At 38.6% G+C, this 26,044-nt stretch overlaps 1 long non-coding RNA gene across 1 annotated transcript in view; it reads right to left on the reverse strand.

Moving 5' to 3' along the window:
• The window catches only part of LOC141518496 (uncharacterized), a 35,787-nt gene extending 27,002 nt beyond the window's left edge, over positions 1–8,785 (reverse strand). Inside the window, exons 1-2 of the long non-coding RNA XR_012477214.1 lie at positions 8,353–8,785; positions 6,129–6,249 (exon numbers count right to left, since the gene is read on the reverse strand). This is a non-coding gene — a long non-coding RNA (uncharacterized LOC141518496). The remainder of the gene's footprint in view (positions 1–6,128; positions 6,250–8,352) is intronic.
• Between the last annotated feature and the right edge of the window lie 17,259 nt (positions 8,786–26,044).

The raw sequence follows: 26,044 nt of genomic DNA on the forward strand, positions 1-26,044 counted from the left end.
GACCTTATATGAATATACATAGATGTGTGTTGCATGCGTGTATATATACATATACATATGTGAGTATGTGCATAGGTATATGTATATGTGTGCCTATATATGGAGAACATATACATTACATATACACATATGTAAATACATAACACATATGCTATGTAAGTGAAAAGTAATTTGGAGAGCTACTGGAGAATCTATGGAAAGTAGACTTGACTGGGACCCCAAAGGTATGGGATTTAATTCTAGTTCTGCCACTAACTAGATATGTGACCTTGGACAAATCACTTACCTTCTTGAAACTTCAGTTTCCACTTTAGTAAAATGAGGGAGATTTGATGATCTTGAAGATCCTTCCAATTCTAGCTCCAAAGTTAAACAAAGATAGCACTCAAAAGTAAGACTGAATTTTATTCCTGTGTCTAAATCTGATCTACAAAGTAGCCTCTCTTGAGCCATTCATATAACTGAAAAACATCAGAAATAACACAATGGATTAAAATGATTTGTCCAGTCAGTCAAGTGTTCTGTCCCTGGAAAAGAAGACATAAAGATTGTTCTGCAGGACAACAACCTAATAGCACTCGTATTCTTAATTCTCCTATATTACTCTAATTTCATGAGGGAATCAAACACAGTCTACTTCAACTAGAGCCTTTTGGATAACTGAAGGTATAGATGTAGACTGAAAAGTTATATCTGTTTTCAGTCTGGATCATGTCTTGGATCAACCTTGAGCATTCTCATTTCATTGTTGGTTGTGAGGGAGGAAAGAAATGACTTAATCACACTTGGAAAAGGCTCTGAGATCTATAGATCAAAAAGTGCCAGGTACTTCACTTTCCTTCCAATGCAATCTCCCAGTTACTAAACAAAGATTAGGCAGAATTTTGAATTATTATCCTATTAAATAAATAATCACTAAAGTTCATCAATCATCTCAGAATGCTGACATAAAGAAGTGGGTGCCCCCAATTCCTGAACTCATCTTTTCTCTTCTGCATAATCTTGAGGAAAGGCATTTCTGTCTGAGAGGAAATGATGGTTTTTATGATGAATTTGGGGACCTGAGTCTCTGAGATGGCAGAAACACATGAGGAAATTGCTGTCCTGAGCTTCAGCCCTTCCTCCCACTCTCTTCTTCCTCCTGGCTTCAGTTGTTATTTCCTTCAGAATTAGGCCTGTTCCTCCTTCCCCCAGCAATCTTATCCAACCCAGTGCCTCACACCAGGCTTGCTTGGCCTGAATGGCAGTGGGTTTCCCTAGGCTGTCAGTAATTGCCCGTGTTCACCAAGTCAGGCACGTTTTCCATATTGCATTTTGTCCCCACCCAGAGTCAGGGCATATAGCCTCTTCTCTGATCCCACTTTAGTTCCAGGTCAAACAAGCCGAGAATATCCCAGGCCTCATCTGTGTTCTTAGATTTAAAATCTAAGACAGGGAGTCGGGGCTTGCTTCTTTTTTCTATGTTGTTTAAAATATTTGTTTCTCCATAGCAGTAGCTAACTCTGTCTGGAAAAGTGGAAAGAATGAATGAAAATATGAGTGAAGAGGCAAAATTGAGAATGAGCTTGTCTAAAGTCTTCCAAAGGCCATTTCTGTCTCTGCAGTTGTGACATAGTGGCAGAGTTCTAAATAAAGAGGGACTCCTGGGAACTGAATTCAGATGCAATTTTTCCATTAAGATCTGATTCCCATCACATATCAGAGTCTCAATGTAATTCCTGATGAAACACAAAAATACCAAGAACAAAAATGAATGAAACTTGAAAAAAAAAATCTCAAGAAAAAGAGAGAGGCAACAAATTGTTGATTTCCACACATGGTCAACCTTATCTTATTAGGAAATTCCCTTATCACCCTGGCTTTAGTCCTAGGAAAGCGAATAGCCAGGAAGATGGGAAGAATCACAGCTGAACCCAAAAGACCTGGGCTCCAGTCCCAGTTCTGCCACTTTCTAGAAGGGTGACCTTCTGTAGGGCATTAACTTATGTAATCCTCAGTTTCCCTTCCAGTTCTAGTACTCAGTAGTTGGATCTTGTACAAAGGACCAAGTCATGAATACTGGAAAACATATTTCAAAGTGTTCAGAGGAAGTAGAGGCAGAGTTCCTCTGACTAAAATTACACAGCAAAAATTCAGTCTAGGAAAGATGGAAAATTCAAGGATAAAATTCATGAAGAAAAGGGAAACAACAACTCTGATGAAGAGGGAAAAGGGGAGCTTGTTGGAGACATCAGTATGGGTTCAGAGGGAGTTCATCAACTTCTTAGACCTTTAAAACAATACATAGAAATGTAGAAGTAAGGGCATGTAGTTGAGGAGTAGGACAAGAATGTGGCACTGTCTTACAAAATTAATGCTGAAAGTGCCGTGTTTATGAATGAATTGAGCCTAGCAAGGAAAGTTAAGGTCACTCAAAAGAATTTTTAAGAAAAGTTATATGGGGCGGGGGGAGAAGAGATTTAAAGAAAGGAGTGGATGGGATATGGTACCTGACCAATCTAATTCAATAAACCTTTACTATGTGGCAGATACTGTAGTGAGTAGTAGGGATACTGTTAATAAAAAAGAAAAACAGTCCCTGCCTGCCCTCAAGGATCTTACAATCTAAAAGGGGAGAGAACACAGAAAAGAAGACAGAAGTGGGGGAGACATCAGAGGATACCTGGGCACAGGGGTATCTTGTGCTATGCTATTGAAATCAGTCAGGAAGCAGATGCAAAGTGAAGTGGACTGAACAGAAAAAAGTAGAGCTGTTTATTTCCCCTTTCTTTTCTCTGCAACAAATGACTTTCTTAATGGAAATGACTAAAACAAAAATGACTAGCAGAGAATTGAAACCCAAGATAAATCAGGAAATAGCAAGTGGGCATCTTAACTGCCCTCTATGAATTTAAGTCCCTTGGCACCCATGAACTAAATCAGGGATCCTGAAAGGGCTAATGAACATGGTTGCTGAATCATTGTAAGTGATCTTTGAAAGACCATGAGAGAGAATCCAAAGGGCTGTGGAATGGCAAATGTCCCAGTTTTCAAAAAAAGGAAATCAACAAATTATAGGACACTGAGCTTGACTTTGATTCCTGGAAAAAATCTAGTATAGAAATTTAAAGAGAGGTTAAGTAAATAACTAGAAAAGGAAATGGCCAACTAGCGTGGCTTTATCAAGAATAGGTCATACCAGACGAATTTCCTTTTTTTTATTTGAGCTTTCTCCCTCCTTTATTTTCTTTCTGAAAGAATCTTAAACCAGTAGAATAATTTATCTATAGTCTAGTAAAGCTTTTTTATAAAGTATCTAATATTATTCTTGAGGAAAATATGAAGTGATATGGGTTGGACCATATGAAATTGAATTTGGAACTGATTGAAAAGCTAGTTCAAAAAGTTCAATGTCAACTTGACAGGAGATTTCAAATGGAGTGTCTCAGGTATTGCTTTATTCTGTTATTTTTTTTTGCTTTCTTTTGAAAAAAATATTACTATCTTTTGTTTTTGCATTGCATTTCTCTCAGGATTTCTCACCAACTCCTCCCAGAGAGCCATCTCTTTTTAGAAAGAATATTGGCATTTTGCTATTTAACATTACTATAAAGTCACCTGAGTAAGAAATATATGGCATGGGAGTGGCTAGGTGGCGAAGTGGATAGAGCACCAGCCCTGGAGTCAGGAGTACCTGAGTTCAAATCTGACCTCAGACACTGTGTGGCTGTGTGGCCTTGGGCAAGCCACTTAAAGCCATTTGCCTTGCAAAAAAAACCTTAAAAAAAAAAGAAAAGACAGAAAGACATATATGGCATGCTCACTGAATCTGCAAAAGACACAAATCTGGGAGCAATAGCTGACATGTTAGATGACAGAGTATGGATCTAAAAGTATTCTGAGAGGCTGGAATCTAAGAAGATGAAATTCAGTAGGGATAAATGGAGTCTTACATTTGGTTCAAAAAGTCAACTTACTAAGTTCAATATGAAGGAGTCATGAGTAGATAGTAGTTTATCTAAAAATCATTTGAGAATTTCAGTGCATTTGAAAACTTAAGAATCAAAATTATGAAGCAGTATTTAAAAATGTAATATGATATGGTACTACATTTAAAGAAGCTTAGTTTCCTGCAATAAGGAGATCCCTCTACATTCTTCCCTGGTCAGACCACACCAACAGAATTTTATCCAGTTTTTAGAAACACCATTTAAACAGAATCTTGATAAGCTTTAGAACATCCAGAAAAGGATATCCAGGATGAAGAAGAACCTTGAATCCATGTCATTTGAGAATCAGTTGATGTTTGAGTGAGAAAAGAGAATGGAGAGAGAGGAGTAAAAGGAGCATGATATCTAGATTTTAATATTTAAAGAGGAATGAAATGAAAGCGGAATTAGACTGGTTCTGTTTGATCTGAAAGGGCAGAACCTAGAGCAATGGGTGAAGATTTTAAAGTGGCAAATATAAGTTTGATGTCTAGGAAGACTTTCTGTTAGACTTGTCTAAGAGTGGAATGGATCTGCTTGGTGCAATGGATAGTGTCTACCTGGAGTCAGGAAGACTCATCTTCCTGAATTTTCAAATCTACCTTCAAAGCTGGCAAGTACTAAGCTCTGTGACCCTGGGCAAGTTACTTAACCCTATTTATCCCAGTTTCCTTACCTGTAAAATGAGCAGGAGAAGGAAAAGGCAAAACAGTTCAGTATCACTGCCACAAAAATCCCACTCATGAAGAATCTGACATAACTTGACATGATTGAACAGCTAAAGAGTGGAATGGTGGGACAGCTAGGTAATGTGAGGATAGAGCACCAGCCCTAGAGTCAGGAGGACCTGAGTTCAAATCCAGCCTCAGACACTTACTAGCTATGACCTTGGGCAAGTCACTTAACCCTCAATTGCCAGAGACAGACAGACAGACAGACAGACAGAAAGAAAAAAAAGTGGAATGGGCTGCTGGTCTTCAAGCAGAAGCTGGATGACCACTTCTCAGGGATGTCATAGCAGGAATTCCTTTTCAAGCATAGATTAGACCATATGGTGACTGAAATCCCTTCTGGAATTTTTGATTCTGTGAAATGGATTAGATTCCAAGTTGAAAAGGGTTTGATTTTAAATTCTTCCCACTGATGAATAATGTCTCATCTCATTTCCTAGAATGATTTCCTTTCAGAACTGAACTATGAATCTAGGTGACCTCTCAAATTTAATTTCCCCTACTTTCAAGAGACAGTTTAAACTGTTTTGTTGTATTGAGTACAATTTGATAAGAATAGCCCATTGTCTAGGTCTTAAGAATCTCCTTGTTATTTAGAGATTTTCATTTCTGTGGTGTTTGTTGTAGCTGAATTTGGCCTATATTATTAATCATGGTTAGATGCCTTACATTTGGCAATGCCTTAACCATATATCCCACTAGGACCTCTTCCAGACTTATCAAGGTGCAGTGAATAGAGCACTGGCCTTGGATTCAGAAGGGCAGGAGTTCAAATCCAGTCTCAGACACTTGACTCTTACTAGCTGTGTGACCTTGGGTGAGTTACTTAACCCTGATTATCTCATATCTAGAGCCATCTCCTGTCCTCCTAATTCATACCTGGTCATTGGACCCAGATGGCTCTGGAGGAGAAAGTGAGGCTTGGTATCTTAGCACAGCACTCCCTCACTCAAATTCAATTAGCACAGCACCCCTTCACCCAAATTCAGTGTAATGGTATCACCTGCCTGGTGTTGTGTTCTTCTTTGAAAATGAAGGACATTCAAGATATTATTAATACTGTGGGGGGGGGCAGCTAGGTGGATAGAGCACCAGCTCTGGAGTTAGGAGGACCTGAGTTTGTATCCAACCCCAGACACTTAATATTTACCTAGCTGTGTGACCATGGGCAAGTCACTTAATAGGACATTGGAATCAAGAAGTCTTATTTTCATGATTTCAAATTCAGCCTCAGACACTTGTTAGCTGTGTGACCCTAGATAAGACACTTAACCCTATTTGCCTTGGTTTCCTCATTTGTAAAATGACCTGGAGAAGAAAATAACCACTCACTCCAGTGTCTCTGCCAAGAAAACCCAAAAGAAGTCAGACATGAATGGAAATGACTGAACAACAACATTAATACTTTGGTCTGAGGCAGCATCCTTACCTGGGTAAAGCAATTGTTAAAAGTGCTGGAAGTGAAATCAGCAGGACCCGAGTTCCAATTCTACTTCAGAAATTTGCTACTTGTGTCGCTAAGCAAGTCACTCAATTATCAGCTTCCTCATCTGTAAGATGGAATTATTGTATCAAATGAGGTGACATTTATAAAGTATTTTGCAAACTTGAATATATTGTAAATGCTAGTCATTCTTATTACACACATTAAAATACAATAGGTTCCTCAGTCTTTACTGTTGAGGTCTCTTCTTTATCCAGAATGATAGAATGAGTTATTCTTTTTTATTAAGTTTTTGCAAGGCAAACGGGGTTAAATGGCTTGCCCAAGGCCACACAGCTAGGTAATTATTAAGTGTCTGAGATCAGATTTGAACCCAGGTACTCCTGACTCCAGGGCTGGTGCTTTATCCACTACACCACCTAGCCGCCCCCTTAGAATGAGTTATTCTGGGAAAATATAGATGAGACTACTATTCATTAGAGCCATTGTTACATATTACCTACATGTTACATATAGATTTTTCAAAAATGCAATTTTTATGTTTCAGTATACCACATTGCATATTTAGAGCACAAAGGACCTTGGAGGTCATCCCTCCTCCTCTACGCTCCCACTCCACCCACACTATCTTGCCAAATAATGTAACATGGAAACTTTAAGATAACATAAGAAATAATAATATTCCTTATTCCTAATGGCACCAACTTCTTGCAAGTAGGGATTGTTTCATTTATTTCTTGTCCAAGATAAGAAATAAGAGTTGGAGTTGGATTTAAACAAATGTTCTCTGAATTTAAATACAGAACTCTTCCCACTAGGTCATGTTACCTCTATCCAAACTTGTTTAATAAGAAGATATGAAAAACAGGGTTCTACTACATTTCACAAGTGCTTGATTTGTTTATTGAGCATAACACCTATATCTGCTCCACCTCCTACCTTTCCTGACTCCTACCACCACCCCCAGCCGCTAGGACCTCCCCCCTCCCTGAAATCACCTAGGATTTATTTTGTATGGATATATGCATATTAATCTCCCAAAAGAATGCAAGTTTCTTGAGGGCAGGGTGTACCCCTGGTACTTGAGCTACAAGAGGAGCTTACTAATGCTTGCTAATGGCATTAATGGATGGTTGACACAAATTTATAAACCTCACTGATGTGGTCTACTTCCATTCTTACATGGTATGTGTACTCCCATATGTCATACACATATAGATGTTATTAAATACTGTAATCACTTTTATATCAACAATAAAGTCTAAAGGCCATGAATAAGCATGCCTTGAGCTCCCCACTAAGTATTTAAATGTGTGTGGAAAAAAAGTAGCCAACATCTAAAGACTTCCAGACACCAAAAGATCACCAAGTTTTACAAATCAGTGTCCAGGCAATGTACAAAGTCCAAAGAGGTGAGCAATATGCAGTTCTGTTTTATCTGTGGCCAAGGATGTGCACTCCACATTGTCAACATCATGTAAATACATAGAAAAGAATTTCTCAAGAGAGAGTGAATAAGCAAGTTAAACAAGAGGGAGAAGAGATACATGCACAGAGATAGTGAAACTCTGTGTTTGTGTGTGTGTGTGTGTGTGTGTGTGTGAGAGAGAGAGAGAGAGAGAGAGAGAGAGAGAGAGAGAGAGAGAGACAGACAGACAGACAGACAGACAGAGAGAGAGAGAGAGACTGATAGAAAGAAAGACACAGAGTTAGAGAGACAGGCAGACAGAAAGATAGAGAAAAAGTCAGAAGAGAGACAGAGGGAGAGAGGGACAGAGACAAAGATGAGGACAGAGAGAGCCAGAGACAGAAATAGAGATAGACAGTCAGAGAAAGACAGAGATGGGGAAGGGAGAGAAAAGAGAAATGCACCTGTTTTAAAAAAATGTTCCTTTCTCCTGGGTTTTTTTACCAAGTGGCTTCCCAAAAGAAACTCATACTTGTGCATAAATGAATCACTTTTCACCCCTTGCCATAATTATCTAGGACTCAAAAAATAATATTTAGGACCAAGAAAACAAGTGGAAGTTTTGGGGTTTTTTGGGTTTGTTTTGTTTGACCATGAAATCTATTAAAAGACAAGTGTCATTCCCCACCCTACCCCACCCCCCCAAAAATGGGGAGGGTGGAATTTTCCAAGCACCGTCACAGGAAAAGTGCCGGAAGCAAAAACATTTGGTTGTTAGAAATGCTATTCAGGGCCACTTACTCCTGGTACACATTCATCCGGCAAGATTCCCCTTTGTTTCCATTCTTGGACCTGACATCAGGCTGCAAATGCAGGAGGGTGAAGACTAGAAGGCTGCCAGTGGTTCGCCTCAGTCTGCAAAGCACACTAGCTGTTGAAAGCTGTCAAGTCAATTCAGCAGAGGGAGCTTCCAATAGGAAGGTACCACCCCTAATGAGAACCAGCATCTCTCTTACCCAAGCCCCAAAGCAAATACTGTGGGGGGAGTCCCCAGAGGCTTCATCTGGTCTTCCATCCTGTCCCAGGAAGGGAGCACCTGTATTCCTTCCCTCCTCTCTTTTAACGATCTTGAGTGCACAATTCTTTGTTAGCAGCATTTGTTTTATCCATGGGCTGGCCCCCACCCGATAACTCTCCTACACACACAAACACACCACAAGCATAAGAAACTCAATCTTCCTGCCTCCGAATCATGAAAGGCTGCATCATTCCTGTGGTGCCAGGGAGTCTAGGGAGCTCAAGACAGTTGCCCAGACCACAGGCCCACCCAACCCCTCCCCTGGGAAGAGGCTGCTGACTGAAGCCATGGAAAACACCATTCGGAAGGAGGTGGGCATAGGTAAACTAAACAAAATTGGTTTGCTGAGTCATATGGGCCCTCCCAGGTCTTCAGTCAAAGTGAATGGCAGTAAATTTTGTATCATGTGAGTGAAACTGGGTAGAGAGGAGATAAGCGCATTAAATATGCATGCCCATCTAAGAGTGTAAGTGGAGAGCCAGTATTTGCTGAGCAGGCCCTGTCCTTGTGGCTTCCCTGTAGTACATTTTACAATTATACTAAATTTTAAAGAGGCAGCAATACAAAGTACCAGGTCAGAAGGACTTTCTTGCTCATGTTCAAGTCTGGCCATTGACACCCAACCTAACTGTCTCAGTCATTTGTCAATCGTGTCCAACTCTTCATGACCCCATTTGGGATTCTTTTGGCAAAGACAGTGGGGTGATTTGTCATTTCCTTCTCCAGCTGTTTTTACAGATGAGGAAACTGAGGCAAATAGGTAAGTGACTTGCCCAGGATCACATAACTATGAAGTGTCTGAGGTTAGATTTGAACTCAAGATGATGAGTCTTCTTGACTCCCCACCTCTAGCTGTTGCCCTAAGTGTGTGTGTGACCTTGGTAATCTCATAGTACTCTCAGACAAGTCTTAAATTTGTAAATTTTAGGAAAATGATATGGTCCCATGTAATGAAGTCCACTCTTAAGACAAGGGTCTCAGTTTCCTCATCTGTAAAATAAGGAGGTTGGGTTAGATGCCCTCTGAAGTCCCTTCCAGTGCTAAATCCATGATTCTCTAAGTCACAAAGGAATTTCTGATCTGCATGTACAGAGGGAGTTTTAAAAGTAGAGGGACTTTCCACACTAGGAATTTCCCTCACTTATGAAAACACAGGCCTGAACACCAAAAACCAAAATAAAGCAAAGTAAAACAACTGATCCAACACTTAATTAATTCCCTAATAAGGTTCAAAGGGACTCTGAGTGTCAGAACAGATTTGCATTCTTTCTCTTTTTTTGTACAAAAGATTGAGGAACCCTATAAGATATAGTTTTAAAAATAAATAAATAAAATTTTATGATCTTTTCTCCCCAAGGGAGGTAAAATATGGGGAAGGAAAAAAATCCAATTTCCTCCCTGTCCTTGGCTTCATTTCAGCCTGGAGACATAGCGGATGGACAGGATGGACAAGGCCCCATTTCTAGCTCATTCTCCTGGGACTTTGAAGCCAAGCAAATAGCCCACATCCCTTGCATTTTATGGGGGCCCTGGTGATTGTTCAGCAGATGGCCAAATAGCCTGGTTGCAGAAGGAATATTGCAACTCTCTCTTCAGGAACTGGAAAATATTCTGACCTTTACTCTTCCAAGTCAGTCACAATGAAGTTCCAAATATAAGCAAAGTCTCTTATGCCACAGGATAACCTTGGTCCTTCAGAGTGAGATGTTGGGGGTATTGAAATGAACTGAAAGAAATGCTGGCTTTTGAATCAGAGCACCTGACTTCAGTTCCCACTTCTTGAAGGTCACCTGTGTGACCTTGACAAGTTGTTTCATTTCCCTAGGTCTCAGTTTCTTCATATATAAAATAAAGGGGTTCTCTGAGATGTATTTCAGGGGTCTCTTCCAGCTCTAAGTCTGTGGCTCTGAAAGAGCCTTTCAAAAGATCTTAAATCTTGTCCAACTCTCCCATTTTACAGATGTGGAAACTGATACCCACTAGAGTACAAGTCACTGAGGTTGAAAAGGACAAAGTTAGGGTTTGAATCCCCAGCCCTTGGCAACCAGTATTCTCCCACTTACACAATGCTGTCTCCTTGTCCTGATGGGATTTGATTCTGGAACATGGAAGAACAATTATTTTTCACTAGTACAAGAATTAAATGTGCAGTGCTGCTGTGTGGATGGAGCTTTGAATGCTTAATAAATTCCAGTTATATTTGATTAAGTCAAACCTTTTATCTTTCCTGGTACTTTTGTGTGAGAAAAGAGACCTGTGGCATTTAAATAAATCTATGCTTATGAAAACAGCTATAATGAAACAAATTGGATTTAAAAATTCAATAAGAATTGGATATATTCAAGGTATTTAAATGGCACCATTCAAGGATACAAATAGAAAGTGAAAAGTAGTTCCTACCCTCATGAAACTTATATTCTACTAGGTGACATTAATGGGAGAAAAAATACCAGATCATGCAACATATATGAAGAAAATCAAGAAAACTTCAAATTTATCTATATTCATGAAGGATAAGAGTAATTGTATCAGGCATTTCTATCAAAAAAAAAGTAGCAAAGAAAATACCCCATGAAGTCACAAAACAGAATGTCCCCCAAATCCACAAAATGAACAAATCTCAAAATTAGTTTACAGCATCTTTTTTGCAGTGGCAAAGAACTTGGAAATTGAGGGCATGACCAGTGACTAGGGAAACTCTAGACATATTATACCATGTGAATATAATGGGAATACTGGTGTGCTATAAGAAATGATCAAGGGCATGATTTGTTTTAGGAAAAAAAACTACAAAGATTTTTATGAACTGATACAGAGTGGAGTGGGTAGAATTCAGAGAAAAATCATTCAATAAATCAATATTGTAAAAACAAACAAATTTTAAAGACTTAAAAACTCTGATCAAAGCAATGAAGAATCAAATAACACAGACTGGCCACCGCCTGAAGAGAGCCTATTAACTCAAAAGTGCAAATTGAAACATATAATATTTTGGACATAGAAAACAAGGGAATTAATTTTTATTGAAATTTCTTTTCTTGAAATCTTTTTCCTTGTTTTTCTTCACACATGTTTTAGCAGAGTTTTATTTATTTTTTTAATTTCTCAATTGGAAGAGGGAGAGTTGAGAGAAAAGGTGGGAAGAAGAAAAGATAGATTTTTCATTGATTAAAAAATCAATTTTAATTTAAAATATTATATTATTGACAAAATCCACCTCTCTACAAATTGTTAAGAAGAGAGGGAATACCATTCTACTTGGGGATGACTTAGGACAACCTGCTAGAAGGGGGAGAAATTGGCTAAATTAAATCAGTCTTAGGACCCTGGATCCTATTTAGTCCTTGATACTATTGCTCTCCACTGTAAGTATGATCCACTTTCCTCTTTTCCCTCCTCTTTTTCTGTTTTCCTTCTCTTTCCACCCACACTCTTCTCTGTTCTATTCACTGTGGCCTTTGACTCTGGTGACCCTTGAATGTTTAGATATTTTCTCAGGATCCAGTCTAGTCAAGATTCCATCTCTTTTTGAATCTTGATTTGAAACATTTACAAGCCATATTCTCAAGCAACTTTATGTAACCTCCAAACTGAAAATAAGCAAAGGATAATCTCATTATATAATTCCCATTGGGTGAGCAAATCTAGCCCAAGGTCCCTCAGGAACAAGCTTTGAAAGAAAGATTCCTCAGAGTTTCCAATCAGACCAAATGGGCCAAGAAAAAAAAAATCTTGGTCATGAATTATCAGTATCTCTATTTTCTGATGACATTTTGGAAAGTTGACTCAATCCCTACAAAGACCTCTCCTTTCATCAGCAGAAGCAGTAGCCTGTACTCAGAATTTCTAATTCCACAGTGGCAAGAATGTAGCTGAGAAAGTAGCTGAAAGAAGGTGTCCAAATAGCTAGGGCAGAGTGAGGGAGATGACCCAAAGAGTAGCTCTGTTTTTCTGACTCTGACCCTATCATCTCCCAGACCCTTTGGGAGTCTTTCTTCTCCCTATGTCTTTGCTCTCTTGAGTCTGGAGGATTTGGCATAGAAGGGCAATAATGCAACAACAGACAAATGCTATAGAGTTCCCAGACCTACTGATGGCCACACAGCAAGCAGCAAAAGTTTTTTTTAAAAAAAGAAGAAGAGAAGAAAGTAGGTCACAGCTCTTCTGCCTGGTACAGAGCTGGGTCAAGTCCAAAAGCAACTGCTCCACTTGGAGGTCCGGGTTGAGCAATTTGAGTGATGTCAGAACTAATGGCCTCTGAGAGTGGTAGGTTTTCTGCCTCTGACCTCACCCGTGGTTTTTCTGGTAACGTTTTTAAACCATTGCTTCCTGCCCCGTGCTTTATTTATCCCACATGTTTATTTTCTATACAGTTTATTCTGAAACAGAGCAGTGTGTAAGTTTCCAGGTCATCACGTCCCATCGGAGTGAGCTCAACAGATGTGGGATGAGCTGGAAGATAGAGCCCTGCCATTCTGGCTATCAATGGTCCCTGGTAGCTGCCAGTGATGTGGAGTTCCTCATTCCTGGGCTGGCCACCAGGAAGGTCAGCAGCTGTGATTTGGGCATGAGAGGATTGCTTCTCAGAAAGGCATTCCCTGGGAAAAAGTAGGGAGACCCTTAAAGATAGGATCCTTGTGTTCAGTCACCTTGACTCCCCTGGAGGTCAAAGAAAAACATGACTGATTCCCAAGGAACTGCCTTTGATTTTTTTTAAGAGTACCAGCAATTTCCTTCCTTTTTTTTTTAATACCTCCTCCAGATCTCCTGGCACAGCCTTCTGTTGCCATGGCAATCGTGACCAGCAATGCTCTCTGGTGCTAATGTACCCTATGGCCCATTGCCCATAGGCTAACTGCCTCACCTCCAGTTAGAGGATGCTTCTCCCCAGTGCCAGGGCACTGCATTTCTTTTCAAACTCTAGCTGCCTGGGTTTTTGGAGCCCAGTCATGGGTCTGGAGAAGCACTTTACAAGATTTATGCTGAAGCCTACCCTCCATTCCTTAGCCAAAATCCAACATCGAGGGTGAAAAAAGAGACCCTAAACCCCAAACCTTTGAAATCAGTTTTGCTAAACAAAAATTGATCTTACATGCTTCCGAAACCACGGGCAGAAATCTGGGTTTGGCAGCAGGCTGTGTTTTCTTTGGTTTCTTCAGGATTGTCTCCAATGAAGACCATTTTAAAACATTTGTTTAGGATAGCTCGGAGTAGTGCAAGGACTCACATCTCCAATGGTTAAAGGAGGAAGCATTCCTTTCCTCTCTCTCCTAGATGCCAACTTGAAAATTGTATCTAAGAAGAACAGAATGTACAGATGTGGTGAGCAGGCAGCTCTCCCTTTCCCTCCTGAGTTAGACCTTCAATCTGTGCAGGGGTGAGGGAGGGACGGCTAGAAACAAATAATTCATGGAGCCTCCCCTGGCTCATCTGAGATAGTAAGGGCAGAGAAAATAGTGGATATGGAAGAGAGCAAAATACAATTCATCCTTCATCTCTATTACCTAGTAATCTTCCTACCACACCATTCTGATCAAATCATTTTTGACTTAAAAACCTCTAGCAGTTCCCTATTGCTACCAAATAAAGGTCAAGCTTTTGATCCTAAAACCGAAGGCCCTTTGTAATCTTACCCAACATGCTATTATAATCTTTAAAAAAATTTTTTTAAAATTATTTTTCATTTTTTAAAATTTATGGAATAAAATAGGCATTTCCATAACATAGCATAATAAAAAGGGATTATATATGACACTGCAAATCTATTAGGCACAAATGTTAATCCTTTTAAAAAGATAATAAAGTTATCTTATTCAGTATTATTTCATGTGACCTAGAATGAATCCAGAAATAATATCCTATTCTCTAACTATTCTTTTAAAATCCTATTTTATTTAAATCCTATATTTAAAATCCTATTCTTTTAAAAAAATTTACTTATTTCATTAAATATTCCTCAATTAAATGTAAACATTTTTTAAAGAATTTTTTGCAATGCAAATGGGGTTAAGTGGCTTGTCCAAGGCCACACAGCTAAGTAATTATTAAGTGTCTGAGGTCGAATTTGAACTCAGGTACTCCTCCAGCTTTACCTACTGCACCACCTAGCCTCCCCTTCCCTATTAGATTTTATGCTTCAAAATATATTACCTCATCTGAATTTTATAATAACCCTAAGAGGTAGGTACTATTAGAATTTTTACAAATGAGGAAACTAAAGCTCAGTGAAATTAAGGGACTTGCCCAGAGCTAGATAACGATGAAAGCAAGATTTGAACTCAGGTTTTCCTGACTCGGAGACAGCATTCTATCCACTTTTTTACACTGATTCCTTAAGGGTATCTACCTTTATGTCCCCAGGACCTTACACATCATTGGCACTTCAATAAATTGAGTTTGTTTCACTGAATTTGTTGCTGAATCCAGAAGGTAGAGGGAGGACTCTCCCCCACTGCTATTGAGGGTTGTGCCAAATCCCCATCTGGAAGAGGAAGCCAAGAGAAATGAGGAGGCAGCTCTGCAGGCCTCCCCAAACTTCAGGGCCAGAGATAATCATTCTGACTCTTCCTGCATTCAAGTGAGCTCTGCTCTAAAGTTAGCTCTGGAATGATCATTGGTCCACCTGGAGAGTAAAAACGACTTGTTAATTGAAACCAGACAGCCAGGCTCTAGGTCAGAGGTTATACTCCAAGTGGTACATCTGCATTTTCAATGGAGCCAGAAATGTAGTTATCCTAAGGTTCCAAAGAATCAAATCACATGCATCTGAAAGAATGAGGGTGCCAGGAAGAGAGAAAATGTGCTGCCTGTAATTTTTTTAATTATTTTCTCCTCAGAGGAAAAAAAATTTAAACTAACCTTAACACATGTCGTGTTTCCTGTATTATGCAGGGACTTAATCAGATAAAATACTAAGGAAAAAGAGGCAAAGAAAAGGAAAGAGGAAGAAAAGGAAGGATAGGGGGAACCAGATAAAATACTAAGGAAAAAGAGGCTAAGAAAAGGAAAGAGGAAGAAAAGGAGGAATAGAGGAAAGGAAAAGAAAGAAAGGATGTAAGTGAAGGAAGAGAGGGAAGAAATGAAGGAAATAAAGAAAGAAGAAAGGGAAGAAGTGAAGCAAGTGAAGGAAGGAAAAAAGAAAAGGAATACAGAAAGATCAGAAAAAAAGAAGACAAAATAAAAAAATAATAGACCAGCATAAAGAAGTATAAAGAAAAGAAACCAATTTTTCCAAGAAAAAAGTAAAATAGGAAGGGAAAATAGGAAAAAAGAAATGAAAAATGAAAAAAGAAAAGAGAAAGATAAGAAGGAAAGAAGAAACTGGATAAAGAGGAATTTTAAAACTCGAGTGTGTGTGTGTGTGTGTGTGTGTGTGTGTGTGTGTGTGTGTGTGTGTGTGTTACACTTTCAAATGAATATTCACTTGGGATTTTGGTCTCTCCCTCCCTTTAGTTATTCCCCAGGGGATCTCTATCAGTCCCTTGAAAGGTAAGGGCTATCACTTTACAAGAGGAGAGGAAGCAGGGGAAGAGGAAAGAAAGCAGACAAATTACTAAATGAGGACGCCAATTAGACACTGTGCTCTGCTACAGCTTTGTCAATAGGTTAACATTCTTCAGGTACTTTGGGCAAGAGGAGAGTCCAGAACTCAAAGTTTAGGCTTCTACTCAATTGCATTCCCATAAGCCCCTTTAAATAAATTTCTTCTAAATCACAAGTCTTGGCTCATACATCAACAGCACAAAAACAGAAAAGCAGGAGGAAGAAACTGCTGCCTGATAGCTATTTGGTCTTTCCATTGAAAGAAACCCAGAGATCATTTGCAGCCTGCGGCTTCTTAACAAGTAGTTCGACACAAAACCAAGAGTAAAAATCTACTACTCAACTGAATAACGTGCACCGGGGGGGGCGGGCTTTTTATGTTTTTTGAAGGTTAGCAAGTATAAACAGACCAATCACAGAAAATACTTTGATTTAAGGGAAATTTTTTTCCCATTTAAAACATTTACAAATAGGGATGTAAAATTAAATCACCAGGAATAGAGGCTTCCTCCCCTATTCAGGGAATTGCAAAAGTAAGCCCACAGAATAGTTTGATAGAGGAAACTAAGTGGTGTTGAAAGGTCAGACAGTAGATCAGATTGGCCAGGAAAAAATCCAGTTAGTGGCAGCAAAAAATATGAGTTACAGAAAGTTCTCAGCAAGAAGTATGAATCACAGAAAGAAAAATTGGAATTTTAGAGGCAGTCAGAGGAAAGACAATTTGATGTAGTTGAGAGAGTCTTAGAAGTGGAATAGGACAATTTTACGTCTGCTCTGCCTCATATGACCTTAGGCAGATTACTTTAGATCTCTACACCTCAGTGTCCTGATCTATAAAATGAAGGGGTTGACAAGACAGCCTTTGAAGTCCTTTTTAGCTCTCAATCCAATGATCAATTCAAGGCTCATTATAATATTTTGGGCAGCTAGGTGAAACAATGGATTAAGTGCTGGGCTCTGAGATCAAATTTGTCAGTTGAAATCCAGTCTAGACACTTACTAGGCAAGTCACTTATCCCTGTTTGCCTCTATTACTTCATCTGTAAAATGAACTGGGGGAGAAAATGGCAAATTACTTCAATATCTTTGTCAAGAGAATCCTGAAAAACTACTAACAACATTATAACATTTATTCATCATCTTGGCTAAGGATAAGGAATAACAACAATGATGACAAAACCAAACTGGGATGGTCAACTAGAAAGAGCCCTAGTCCTGGAATCAAAGGACTTGTGTTCAGATACCATCTCTGTCATTTACTCTTTGGGTGGCCTTGGACAAATCCTTTAACCTCTTTTTGAGTCTCAGATTCCTCCTTTGTAAATTGAGGAGATTGGACCTTGAGGGTTTCTTTCAATTCTAAATCTGTGGTCTTATGAGCTCGGAAAAACTAAAACGATTTGTGTTTCTGTCTTGTACCTGGATGAAGTCATATTAATAGATCTGACTGATAGTAAAGATCTCAAAGAAAAGCCAATGTTTTGACCTTGAGAGATAATATTACCACTGAGGATGTCCATCATTCAGTGATTACTATAGTACTAAGTCTCTGAAAGAAAAGTCACATTAAAGGATAGCTCTCCTGTCCTCTCTCCTCTTCTCCTCTCACCTCTTGCATAATTTTATGAGGAAAGAATGTGGCAGAATGATAGGAATACATCTGCACTAGGAAACAAATATGGTGACCAATTCTCCTATTTTCTTATCCCACAAGGAGTAACTAAATCTCACATTCATAGCCCCTATTGTATGCTGCATATGGTATACAGATTCTGACTAAAAACAAAACAAAGGCTAATGTCTCTAGCATGGAAATTCATAAATTTGAGTTTTGCTTACAGTTTTATACTGAAGTCCAATTATTTGCCCAACTAAGGCCTTGTACCTTGATTAGAGGTGTTTGTAAAAGGATGAGTTTCCTGTTATGAAATGTAAGACTTTTGAAATTTAAATATACTTGTCGAAATTAAAACACACTTCCATTTACTAATGGCTATCTGCCAGATAGAACCTCTTACTTAAACAATTAACTTTGGGAATAGAAGCATAAGCAGAAATACAATTAATGAATGGGATCATTATTCTTTCCTGATGTAGACACAGAACAGGCTTAGGTCTTCAGTCATGACATGTGTAACACATAAGGCTTCTCTCAACAAATACTTATATGACTCCAGTGCCACTCAACTCTGAAAGATTGGGCTTGATGAGGGGTATTTGGATAAATGTACTTTATTTGAATCAAGCCCCTATCCAAGTTCTACTGGGACCTTATTTTAACATATTTGTTGATCTATTTTTGTTTTTCCATAACCTTCATTTCCAAATAAATCCACCCTCATCCCCTACTGGCAAATAAGAAAGAAAAAAAAATCAATTCAGAAAAACCAGTCAAAATATCAACTGAGTATGATAATGTATGCACCTATAGTTCCTCCCACCTCTGTAATGAGGTTGTTGTTGTCCCCTTTTTCCTACTAGGTGCCAGTTGGATGTCTTCTACATCCAAGTTCCCTCCTGTCTTCTATCTTATTGTTAGGACAAAATTCCTATACTATGCAGCCTAAAACTATATCCATATTCTCAGGTTTTGCACCTTGGTAGCATAGGGAAGAGCTTCTACTCCATTGGCCTCCACTCTAAGAACTCAGATTCACCTCCATGCCCTGACAAGGCATCTCATAAGAAATGAAGTTGTAGACTGTCAGTAACCATACTCATATCTGGAAAATTGCAATTTCAAGGTAAACAGATAGTAGATCAAATAGAAAGCATTCTGTTTGGCATTACAGCTCCTTGGGAGACTTTGTGGCACAGTGGAAAGAGTGCCAGACCTGAACTAAATAAGGAAGACAATTTCCTGAGTTCAAATCTGACCTTGGACACTTATCAGCCCTGAGACCCTGGACAAAGCAGTTAACTAGGTTACTTCAATTTCCTCAACTGTAAAATGAATTGTAAAAAAGAAAATGGAAAATCATCCCAATAGCTTTGCCAAGAAAATCCCAAATGTAGTCATGAAGAGTCAGAAACAACTAAAACAACTCAATAAACAAACTTTTCTAGTCTTCCCCTTTCTATATACACTATATTTGAGCTATACTGGCTTACTTTTTTCCCCCTTACAACCCTCCACTTTATGCCTCCATGTCTTTGTACACTGGCTATCCATCATGTCTAGAATGCTCTGCCCCTGACGCCCACCTCTCAGTTTCCTTGGATTTTTTTCAAGACACTGTACAACCCCACTTTCTGCAAGATGTCTATCACCACATGTACAGCTGATTTGTTGTTGCCATTGTTAAGTAATTTCAGTCATGTCCAACTCTCTGTGATCCCATTCGGGGTCCTCTTGGCCAAGATACTAGCTTAATTTGTCATTTCTTTCTCCAGGTCATTTTACAGATGAGGAAATTGAAGCAAGTAGAGTTAAGTGACTTGCCCAGAGTCACACAGCTATCTGAGGTTGAATTTGAACTCAGGAAGATGAGTCTTCTGATTCCAGGCCTAATGTTCTATCCACTGATAGCTCCTTCCTTTCTCAAATTACCTTATATCTCCTCTGTGTATATGTTATACTTAACTAGCTGTTTACATGTTCTATTCACCTTTAGGATGTAGGCTTCTTGAGGGCAAGGAATTTTTTTTCCTAGTTTTCCTGACTAAGCACAGTGTCTGGTATAGCATACAGAAATTGCTTAATACATGTTCACCTGAGAGGTTTGTGTTTGTCTAACCTTGTTACATTTTAACTTTAACACTTTAAGGGTCTAGGACTTCATCAAAATGAATACTCTCTCCCCCAAAGCAGACTGAATGTCTCTCAATTTTAGTAGAAGGGGATGTGACTGAAGAAATTCCCCACCTGGCAGCCAGGCTTCTGGGATAAATCTCCTGAATTTAGCTAGTCTAATCCATAAAAGACAGCCACACAATCTTTAACAGTATCCATATTCTCAGACTTTGCACTTTGATAGCATATGGAGGAGCTTCCACTCCTCTGGTTTCTACTTCATGAATTCAGATTCACCTTTACATCCTGACAAGACATCAGAGGAGGTTCTTAGGCTAGCCTCTACCAATAACAGGAGACAACAAATGAATCGAATAAATTTAATTATCTCTACCAAAGAGGTGGCCAGTGTAGCAAGATCAACAGGCTGATGACTGGGAGGAGACTGTCCTGGGTTAGAGACATATATAAGGATTTCTTATGAGAGTCCTAATCATTTGTTGTTGTTATTCAACCATTTCAGTCATGTAAACTCTTCACAACCCTCTTTGAGGTTTTCTTGGCAAAGATTCTGGAGTGGTTTGCCATTTCCTTTTCAATTCATTTTACAGATGAGGAAACTGAGACAAATAGGATTATGTGACTTGTCCATGGTCACACAGCTAGTAAATATCTGATGCCAAATTTAAATTTCCTAATTTCAGGCCCAGCCCTCTATCCACTGAGCCACTTTACTGCCCACCTAGCTCCTAATCATAATCCTAAACGAGTATGTTTAAACTCATACCATTTTACAGGCACTGTGCTAGGTTCAGGAAATACAAATAAAAAAATTAAGCAACTCCTGCCTTCCAGGAATTTATGATCTATCAGAAAGATAAGACAATATGCATGCATATAAACATACATACAAATTGTATCCCCCTGAATTGAGGGAAACCCTATTACATTTTTTTCCTGAATGCTGCCACTTCTGAAGCTCACTGCTTTGTGATCTTGGAGAAGTCCCTGAATTACTCTGTGCCTCAGTTTCCTCAACTGTAAAATAAGAGGTGGAACTGGATGACCTCGGAGATTTCTGTCAACTGTAGAGTTATGATTCTATGATTTTTGTGATTAAGGAGCTGAAGGTAGAGAATATCAGAAATAAACCATGTGACTGTCTTTGAGAGATATATGCAAGGGGGATGTTTTTGACAACAATTTTAACATGCTCCAAAGATGCTTCTTCTTGGAAGTTGTATGAAACATCTTCCATACAACAATGGGGAGATTTCACTTATCTCTGCAATGGTCTTTTATATCTTTTTTCATCAAATATAGACTCTCAATATCTTACTTATTAGAGTCTAAAACTGGGAACTTCATTTCTTCTTGTCTGACAGTGACAGTCTCAGAATTGTAGGAATCCCCTTAAACAATTCATGTTTATAAAGCACTTATTGTCTGGCACATAAATGTTTATTGACTGGTTGACTATCTGAAAGGTTTTGCTATTTTCTACTTTTCTCTGATTCTTTATTCTCTTCCAATAGACTTACAAGTAACCTTTCCCTCTTGGTTTCCCATGAACTCAAGACCCTCTTTTATTTCCAAAATTCTCCTTCTGACTCAAAAAATATCTGTCCCTTCCATAATACTCAAAGAGATTTTTACCTCTGCTCAGTCTTCTTAAAATATTCCCCCATCCTGAAAACCTCTTCCTTTCCCCCTTTCCATAAATTTTCAGCTTCTAGAAGCTTTGACATCTTGGTTTTGTAGGTATTCTAATTGGAAGAATAAATAGAGGAATGAAAGCTTCAACAATTTCATATCAGCCCTGATACATGCTTCTGAGGAATACTGTTTTCCTCTTAAAAGAAAAAAATAAGTGAGGACTCATTGTTCACCAGGGAGGATTGGGAAGATGGTCATACCATGGTTTCAACTCTGCTGCCTTAACTTAAAGGAGGAAGTGAGCCATAAGGAAGCAACTTCTTATAACTATTTTTAAAAGTTCCACTGCTTTGAAAAAAATCAACAATCTATTTCCTGTGAGGTAGATGCAGTGCATCCCAGGCCTTTAATGGACACAGCTTGGCCTCTTTAGGAAATGAGGCTTCAGTCCTGTCTCTGGAAGCAAGCAATCTGAGAATTCTGCCCATTAGGGTTCCTCATAGGGCCAGGGAGCTTAAGGATGTTTGAATTGTGTTATTCAATAAACATTTATTAAGCACCTACTATGTGCCATACTGAAGAAAGGCAAAAAAGGCAAGGGCAGACCCTTGAGAAGTTCACAATCTAACATGTGAACAACTATGTGCAAACAAGTAATATATGAGATAAATAGAAAAATAATCAACAGAGGGAAGTCACTAGAATTAACCAACTGGAAAAGACTTCCAGCAGAAGGTGGAATTTTAGCTGAAACTTGAAGAAAACTGAGGAAACCAAGAGGCAGAGATGAGGAGGAAGAACATTCCAGGTTTGAAGAATAGTTAAGGAAGATGCAGGAGCTGAGAGAGGAACAATAGAGAGGCCAGTGTGATTGTAAGGATGAGTATATGTGTGTGTTGTGTGGAGGGGAGTAATATTGTAAGGTATAAGATGATTGGAAAAGATGGGGGGGTGAATGAAATTATGAAGGAATTTGACCCCCAAAAGATTTTGTATTTGATCTTGGAGGTGATCCAGGGAGACACAGGAGTTTATTGATGTGGGGGGCGGGTAGCATAGTTGGAACAATATGTAGGAAAATCACTTTGGTAGCTGAATGGAGGATGAATTGTAGTGGGGAGAGACTAGTGGTAAGCAATCATCCAACGGGTCTAGGGGTGAGAACCAGGATGATGACTGGGTCAGAGGAAAGAAGGATCTTTATCAGTGAGATGTTGCAAAGATGTGTTTCATATAAGTTGACTTTATCATGTCTGGGACTTGACTTATCATGGCACAACAGAGTGGAATTCTGGACTAAGAAAAAAAAGATAAACAAGATTCCCCAAGTCAGAGACCTGATAAAGTGCTGGGAGAAGAAAGCAAAGCATATTGAAAAGAGTTTTGGACTTGGATTCAGGAAACTTGAGTTTTAATTTTTACTTTGATATTACCTAACTGGGTGAGCAGAAGCAAGACACTTAAATTCCATCAACTCCTATATATGTCTCAGTTGAATTATCTGGAAAATTAAGATAATAAAACTAAAGAAATAAAACTATTTCACAGCATTTCATTGCATGATAACATATGAGCTCTTAAATCCTTTTATTATCTATGATAATTATGTATTCAATTATTTATTCAACAACCACTTATACTTGATATTTCCCAAACTCGGGGTTTAGTGCTTAGAAACATACAAAAATAAAATTAAGGGATGGTTCCTGCCCTAATAGAACTTATAGTCTTTCAGGGATGAATATTATGCATAAGCTTATAGAAAGGCTGTCCCAAAAGACCGAGTAATTTCAAGCTATTGAAGTTTAAATTTTGGAGTTTAAGCTATTAAAGTTTAAAACTATTCTCAGACTTTCAGGACACCTTATACAATACTACATAATTACTATTGTGCTAGAAAGCAAGGGAAGTATCAAGTTGTGGAAGATCTGAAACACTAAACTAAAAAGTTTGAGCTTCATTTGTTGGGCAAAGGGGGAGTCATTGAAGGTTATTGAGCAGAAGAGTAACAAGATCCAGAATTATCAGAATTATGCATTCAGAGGAAGAATCTATCATTGGCATGAAGGAGGCTGGGAGTGGGGATTGGAGAGAGACTAGAAATAAGGAAATCAACTTAAAGTCTATTATGATAATCCAAGAAACTATTGTACTTGTTCCAAGAGGTAATGAAGGCCTAGACTTGGAGGGTAGGAATAGAGAAGGGGAGACAAATTGGATAGATGTTACATAGATAAATTTTCCAGGACTAGTAACTGATTAGAGACAGATTCTCAAACAGTATGAGAAGCATGTATGTGTATAAACACACATAGTGGGGTGGCTAGGTGGTGCAGTGGATAAAGAGCCAGCCCTGGAGTCAGGAGTACCTGGGTTCAAATCCAGTCTCAGATACTTAATAGTTACCTAGCTGTGTGGCCTTGAGCAAGTCATTTAACCCCATTTGCCTTGCAAAAAAAAACCTAAAAAAAATTAAAATAAACATACACATGGAAATACAGAGACCAAGATGAAAGGGGAGAGAGAGAGAGAGAGAGAGAGAGAGAGAGAGAGAGAGAGAGAGAGAGAGAGAGAGAGAGAGATTCACTAAGCCTCTTGAAAGCATAGCAGGCTAACTTGAGCTCCTCAGGAGGAATACAGAGACTGGGGTCCCAAGGTACGTGGGCTAATGATGACCCAAGTCCTAGATAAAAAGAAGTCTTGTTATGTGAGACATCTCACTCTGTCTCCCCTTTTGATTTATGAAAAGTGATTGATCGGTAGTTTTTTTGGCAAAAGATAAAAATGCTATGGAAGCCACATCAAGATTGAAATTCTGCCTTTTCACTCATTCAGGAAGAAGCATTTCTCTGCCATATTCCATAAAACACTTTTCTACAAAGCATGGAACAGATGGTATCCATTAAGTTTCACCCCTGAGATGTGACTGAGACATCATTATCTGGTTGAAGAAAATTTTCACCATTTCTCAGAAGAAGAAACTGAGACTCATAGATGCTTAATAGTTTGCCTACCACAAGTCAGTGAAAAGCTGGGAATTGCTCCACAGATTAATCCTTTAGAGAATCATGCCAACTGCTAAAGCTGAAGCCATTCATAATCAAGGATGATGAAATCATCAACTACTTTTTAATTCAAGATTAAAAGAAGGAAGGAAAGCATTAAGGAACTACTATGTGTCAGTAGAGAAGGGAAAGAGAAAGACCCTGTCCTAAATGCTTTACAAATATTCTCTCATTTAACATTTGAAAGATAAGTGAGTTTTGATGGAAACTTTATCTGATTAATTTCATCATCTTAAATATAGTTTATTTGCAACATCATATGTAAGAGACACTTTCTAGCCTTGGACCACTTGGATCAGTCAACAGATCAATCTCACCAATCATTCAGGTATCATTTTCTCTCTCTCTCTCTCTCTCTCTCTCTCTCTCTCTGGTTTTTGTAAGGCAATGGGGTTAAATGACTTGTCCAGGGTCACACAACTAAGTAAGTATTAAATGTCTCAGGTCTCCTAACTCCAGGGTCTGTGCTCTATCCACTGTGCCACCTAACTTCTCCCTCATTCTCTCTTTTGTAGGGAGTGCTGATAAATGGATCTGATGCCCATGAAACCGCCTCCAAACAAATTGGATTCAGAATCAGTCTTGGGTTTGAATCCTGACTCTAGTACTTACTACTTATATGATCTTGGGCAAATGACTTAACTTCTTGTGACTCAGGAAAATCATCTATTAAATGAGAATTTGACCCTCTCTGCTGCCTATCCTATTAACCACCCAAAGGAGGAGTTAGACACCATATCATACAAAGACTGTGAAGATACTAAGGAAAGTTCATCTTAAAAATGTGTGGGAGTGAAGAGGTAGATGACATGGCAGAAATATTATAGTCAACTATCACAGTAATCATGTAGAATTTTCATGTGGTTTTATATTCTTGGCCCTTAAGGGCAATACTAGGTCCAAAAAGAGGAAGTTAAAATTATTAATCCTGTTCCACTATAAGGGAAAATTTCTTAACAATGAGAGCTGTCCAGCAATGGAATGGGCTTCTTCAGGAGGTCAATCAATTGGTCAGTCAGTATTTTATAAAGTATCTCTGATATATATAGTAAATTCTCAAGCATTGAAGACTTCAAGTAAAGACCATAATATGTCACCACTTGTCAAGAATACTGTAAAGAGAATACTAATCAGCTAATTGTTGAACTAAATTACCTATTCTTGAACTTGGGATCTAAAAAAGCAATTTCACAAGTACAAGATAGGGAATATGCAGTTAGATAGAATTTGCCTTAAAAAAAAATCCAGTAATACTAGTGGACTAGTAGTCCACTAGTATACCACTAAGTATGAGATGATCGTGTGTTATGAAAGCCAAGGAATCTGATGCAATTTTAAGGCATTTTAAGAAAGGCCTAGAATCCAGGGACTAGGGAGGTAACTATCCCTCATACTTCATTTACTCAGCTCTGATCATTA

The sequence above is a fragment of the Macrotis lagotis genome, chromosome 1 (assembly GCF_037893015.1).
Source record: "Macrotis lagotis isolate mMagLag1 chromosome 1, bilby.v1.9.chrom.fasta, whole genome shotgun sequence".
Lineage (NCBI taxonomy): Eukaryota > Metazoa > Chordata > Mammalia > Peramelemorphia > Peramelidae > Macrotis > Macrotis lagotis.